Source organism: Triticum urartu, chromosome 5A, assembly GCF_056163025.1.
Source record: "Triticum urartu cultivar PI428250 chromosome 5A, HENAU_Tu73, whole genome shotgun sequence".
Taxonomy (NCBI): Eukaryota; Viridiplantae; Streptophyta; class Magnoliopsida; order Poales; family Poaceae; genus Triticum; species Triticum urartu.
Genome location: NC_141877.1, coordinates 621726778 through 621733219, shown reverse-complemented (window position 1 = coordinate 621733219; position 6442 = coordinate 621726778).

The window sequence follows — 6442 nt, the reverse complement described above, 5'->3', positions numbered from 1 at the left end:
AGACAGGGGACACGATGTTTTACCTAGGTTCGGGCCCTCTTGATGGAGGTAAAACCCTATGTCCTGCTTGATTAATATTGATGATATGGGTAGTACAAGAGTAGATCTACCACGAGATCAGAGAGGCTAAACCCTAGAAGCTAGCCTATGGTATGATTGTTGTCCGTCCTATGGACTAAAACTCTCCGGTTTATATAGACACCGGAGAGGGATAGGGTTACACAGAGTCGGTTACAATGGTAGGAGTTCTACATATCCGTATCGCCAAGCTGGCCTTCCACGCCAAGAGAAGTCCTTTCCGGACACGGGACAAAGTCTTCAATTTTGTATCTTCATAGTCCAGGAGTCCGTTTGAAAGTATAGTCCGGCCATCCGGACACCCCTTAATCCAGAACTCCCTCAGCGGCTCAAGCCCAAACGAAGCGAGGACATGGCGCTCGAAGTCAGTGGCGGAGGCAATAACCGAGGCTTGGCGGGTCAAAAACGGGCGGCTCGAGCAGTGTTGTCACGGCAGAGGCGGATGTGGGCGCGGCCGTTGATCTCACCGGCGGTGCCGGCTCAACACACAGCAGAAGGAGCAGCGGCTCGGCGACTCCAACGAGGCGTGGGCAGAGGACCGCAAAGGTAGGGCCGGCGAAGGCAGCAGCGACGGCGGGTCAGGCGACTACTCATGCGAGGTGCGGCGCGATCGAGATGGCGTAATGTGGAGAAGCAGAGCGGCCGGCATGGAGCAGGGCCGGCTTTCCGAAGCGGAGCCGGAGGTGGGCATCTTGCGGTGAGGATGTGGACGCGGACGATGGAGTCCATCGTCGTGGCCAGCCCTGTTTCCGGATCGTGGTTACACGAGCGAATCCACTTTCTTTTCCTCTTGATCCCAGTATCTCTCCTTGCCATCGACGGCCACCGTGCCTTGGATTGATTGGACTTATTCCTTTGTTGAACCATCAGCAATAACTTTCCACATGATCTCTCCTCTTATTTTTTGTCTTTGTCTTGATGTGATGAAGAAACGGCAGGCAGTGGCCCTTGATCTCCACGTATAAGTAGTAATATTTAGTAGCAACGCACTTGCAACACTAGTATTTTATACTCCATGTAGTCTGTTTTTGAGTGGCAGCAATATGACCTCGTAATAGCTGAGGTCTTGATTTTTTTTTTGATGAAATGCAAGCTGCTTTCATTCATTAAGAAGGGGAGTGCTTCAAGATAAGGCAAAAAGTGCTAGTTACAGAGTTACTGTGCAAGGTGAAAGAAAGAAAAGAGAAAAGGAAATTACATTGCCAGAAACAGAACTCTCTTAACCATGATCTCCCGGCCACTGTGCACCTCCAGCAGCGCCTGAGCTCCTCAGAACTTGAAGCTTCCCTGCCGCATGGCATGTGCCTGACGCTGCGGACGTACGCCAAGGCCCACGGCAAAAAGATCTCAAGGATTATTTCACAACCTACTTCTTGTCAATCTCGGACACTGGTGCACACAATTGAAATCCCGTCGGTCTCAGCGATTTGATTCTTTTATTTGGTCGGACAGATAGCTGATCAGCAACTCGGATGTAGTTCCAAGCGGCGGCTCTTGGCAGAGGTGACGGCCCAGGCGGTAGAAAAAACGAAGCCGGGAAGCTCAAGCCAAAGAATACGTAACGGTGACGACGATTCGGAAACGCGGCAGCGCAACGGCTTGAGCAACGGAAGCAGAGACGAGCTGGGGGCCACGGGCGAGCCAGCGCTGGAGTCCAACCGCTAGCGCGCACCAGCCGTTTGACGGCGCGGACGAACCGAGCGGGTCAAGGCGCAGCCGCAACTGCAGCAGAGACGGAGACCGTGGAGATGTCAGAATCGGAGTCCAATCCGGGTCTTCCTCCATATCGTGGTTGGTTTGATCAATTCGTGTCCGGGTCGTCGCCGGTCTGAAGACCCACGTTCTTTGACAAAAACGCGGCAGCCACGGCTACACGTTGATCTGATCCTGTATCTGTAGTAGTCCTTGATCTCTGTGTTTGGATTTAGTACACGCCTTGACGTGATGGCTGTCCGATTCACTTTCCTGGTTGCCACATGCCTTTTCTCTGTTGACGTGATGTGCACTAGTCGATGTGCTAGTATACATCGTTTGTGCGAGCATAACAGTGGATCGCTTCCAATAACTGTGGATTTTCTTCGATTGTTTCACGATCGAAAAGATCTAAAAACAATGGACGCAACAACTTACACAGATCCTTCCAAACAGGCTATTTTTCATTGCAAACTTCTCGATCCTTGTAAAAGATCCCTCCAAAAACTCAACACCATAGTGCGCAGGCCCCACGGTGGGCGCCAACTGTCGTGGAATTGTCACGGCAGATGTCCTTAGTGTCAGGACTTTAGTCGCGAGGCGAACGCATCTATGTGGTAGCTTGAGAGGGGTTGAGCGGGACAAGAGACGCGATGTTTTACCCAGATTCGGCCCCTCACGGTGGAGGTAAAAGCCTACATCCTGCTTCATTGATATTGATGATGATGGTCACAATTACACGGGTGCTCTAACTCGAGAGCTCTAGACTTGTTTGTCTAACCCTAACTTATCAAACTTGTGGAACTTGTCCCTCTTGGGATGCCCTACCCCTCCTTATATATGTTGAAGGGACGGGTTACATGTGGAGTCCAACTCGGACTTTAACTTAAACTATTATGACTTCCCTTCCTGGGTTTCTTAACGTCTGCCGGTTTAACATTGTCTGCCGATTTAACATTGTCTACCGGTTTAACACCAGCCGGTTTACCGTCTATCTTAGCCATCTGTCTTGACTCTCTGTCTTAACTCTCCGCCGGTTTACCATCCGCCATTTTACCAAGTCCCAGCCGGTTTACAACTCCAGCCGGGTCATACCGCGGGGTATATCCCCGACAGTAGGTGACATTAGGGTTTTGGTTAATTTGTGTCTTAAGGTGTTATTCTAGCACGAACTCTAGGATAGATCGAACGGAAAGAATAGATTCGTGTTATTTTATTACGGACTCTTGAATAGATCGATCAGAAAGGATAACTTTGAGGTGGTTTCGTACCCTACAATAATCTCTTCGTTTGTTCTCCTCTATTAGTGACTTTGGAGTGACTCTTTGTTGCATATTGAGGGATTGTTATATGATCCAGTTATGTTATTATTGTTGAGAGAATTTGCACTAGTGAAAGTATGAACCCTAGGCCATGTTTCGAAGCATTGCAATATCGTTTTTGCTCACTTTTATCGTTAGTTACCTTACTGTTTTTATATTTTCATATTACAAAAACCTACTTCTATCATCCATATTGCACTTGTATCACCATATCTTTACCGAACTAGTGCACCTATACATTTTATCATTGTATTGGGTGTGTTGGGGACACAAGAGACTCTTTGTTATTTGGTTGCAGGGTTGTTTGAGAGAGACCATCTTCATCCTACGCCTCCCACGGATTAATAAACCTTAGGTCATCCACTTGAGGGAAATTTGCTACTGTCATACAAACCTCTGCACTTGGAGGCCCAACAACATCTACAAGAAGAAGGTTCTGTAGTAGACGTCATCCGTGGCTCCTCCCCGGAGGGATCCATCATCGATCTGATGTCCACCGGCACCGTTCGGGTTTCGGTCTCTGACGAGGAAGAGTAGGGCATGGGAGACGATGGAGCCTTGAGTCCCCTGAGCCGGCTCGTGTGCCATGCCCTACCCTACCTTACCGGCGACTATACCAACACTTCGAGGGGCGCGGCCAACCGCCGAACATGGCCAGGCAGAGCCGGGCGGACGGGAGCGGAACCGGACGAAGCTCCCATCAAAGATCGTTGTGTTGCATGTAATAATATGGATTTGAGGTTTCTAATTTGAAGTATCCGGATGTGGAATGTGTTTTTGAGGTGTGACCGGTCATTATCCACGGATGCGCCTAGACGCGTCCGCGGGCGTTTGAGGGGTCGAGTTTGCCAAGTCCGTTTGTAAATGCTCTTACCGTAGTGAATCAAATAAGTTGATGGTCTTTCTGTGTTGCCTTTACCACCTAGGTTGTGCTCTACTCGTACTTGTAATATGTGTCGCCCTCAGCCTCACTAATGTTGTTAACAATTTTTATGAACCAGTCAGTGATTGGATGGTTAGGAGGGCAGTGGTTTCCCCAACCCACCAGGGTTCAAATCCTGGTGCTCGTATTTATTCTGAATTTATTTCAGCATTTCCAGCGATGCGCGTTCGGTGGAAGGAGACGTTCTTGTCGACTATGATATGTTGGCTCGGTCTCTCAGAGGTGCTCATAGGGATAGGGTGTGCGTGTGTGCATTCATATGTGTGAGTGTATGCGGTATATACGAGCGTTTGCATTTGTGTTCGTGTTAAAAAAGTGTTGTGTTCTAACCCTTTTTAATGAAAACTAGATTGTTGATGGTGCGCGTTGCCGCACCCGTTCATTTTTATGATACAATAATAATATTTTTCATAAATATTGTACATAAATTAAGTGCAAAAGATGGATATGATTTTTTTATTAAAATTTAAATTGTACAAAAAAGTTATAAAGTGTTGCACTACTCCGCCACACTAAGTAATGTATAGAACTGAAGAAACAACATTACGAATTAATTAAGTGATACCTGGCATATCATAGATCAAATTTTGGATGGTACATTATATAGAATCACTAAGTAGTAATACCCTAGTATGAAATGCCATGTATCAACAACAGCATAAAGTACATGGACCGCGCCTAGGTAACTAAGGAAAACTGCATTATCATTTCCAGTGGCGGAGCTTGAGTATAATTCGAGAGGGGGCCATTAGTCAAAAGGAACCATGCTAATAGGGAAGGAGGGGCTAATTTGTAGTTTAAACACTAAATAGGCTCATAATGTAGCCTGATCATTTCTACTCTGGTGCTCATTTTGCATTCGCCCGTGAAGTAAATTTATACACAAAAGCCTAATCTAAGAGGTAGCTCATTAGCCTAATTGCCTAACTTTGAATATATGTATTTATTCTTTGTAGGTAGAAGAAGTAGTGCTTATATAATCTAACATGTGGCATTAATACTTGTCCTCATGTGATGGAATGGTAAATTTAGTTTCTCAAACTCATGCAAGGAAGTTATTAACATCATACTTAGATTAGCAACATGTTATACAAATTTGTAGAAGACACACAATCAAGCATACTCCGGATGCAACAGATGGTCAATAATTCTTTCTCCTTCCCGAGGACTTGGCGATTGTACCTGCAACAAATTAATTGTGGAAAACATTATCAGCATGAGCCAGAACTAATTACAAACACTAACTTACGAACAAAGCAAATACCCAAGAGGTGCTTTTCACAAGACAATGGGATTGTAGAGAAGGAAAATCTACGCAAATTTGAAGATGAAAAGGCAACCTCGTCAATAAGAATAGCTCATAGAATGATATTGCCAGATGAAGAAGGCACAACATGTACCATAAAGGGTAAGAAAAAATGTTGTGTGAGATGATATAACTCATTTCAGAAAAGTAGAAGGTTAAAAATACTACTGGTGATTGAGGATGCACCTCATAGATGGTGGACTCTGGAATAATCGGACTACTACACATATTAGCAATGCTTGCCAGAACACAAATAGTGAAGAATATTGTTGTGGTGTCAATCCCCATTCACGAGAAGAGATCGTTCAAAAATGGACACAACAGAAATATACAACATTCTAATGCAACAACTTTTGTTATGGATAGAATTCCAAGAGCGGAAAATGTCATTTTCTTGAAGTATTCTTCTAGTGGAATATGGAATTCTTTGCATCCACACAGGTGATAAGGGCAACCTCCTAGTATGATCAGTTCATTAAGTGTGGCTACAAAATAAGCTTGGTTCTTGGACCTCAATTTGCTTTCAGTTTAAAACAGATAGACCATTTGCGCGACAATAAAGTGAAAACACCAGTCCTTTGAACCATGAAACAGGAATGCCTTCTCTCTGCTCGCATAGAAGTAGCAAACAATAAATCAATGAAAAATATTAGTATATTATAAAAAGATAAAATTGCAGAAAGAAATATGGATAAGCAAACAATCCGTAGAATCATTTCATTGCCTCGACGACAAATGATAGCCCCGATATAGGAGCATCATGCAACTGCTTTATTGGAACTAAAGTAACACACACATACACACGGAGCATCGTCATTCTTGGATGAGGTGAAGGCCCCCTAAATTTGTGCTTACACATATGTTTTTATTGTATGTTTTTTTGATACAGTACTTCGTATAGGGAACTTGTAAAAATGAATTACCACACACACGACAGCTTTAGTTAATGAAGCTTTAACATGTAAACACAAATTTACTAAGGGACCAACACTTGATTGTTTTCGAATTCAGTCTTATGTGTAGAAATAAATTAAGAACTGATGGAAGGAAAATATATCATCAACCTATCAACGTGATATTGCTACCATTACAGTGAAGAAC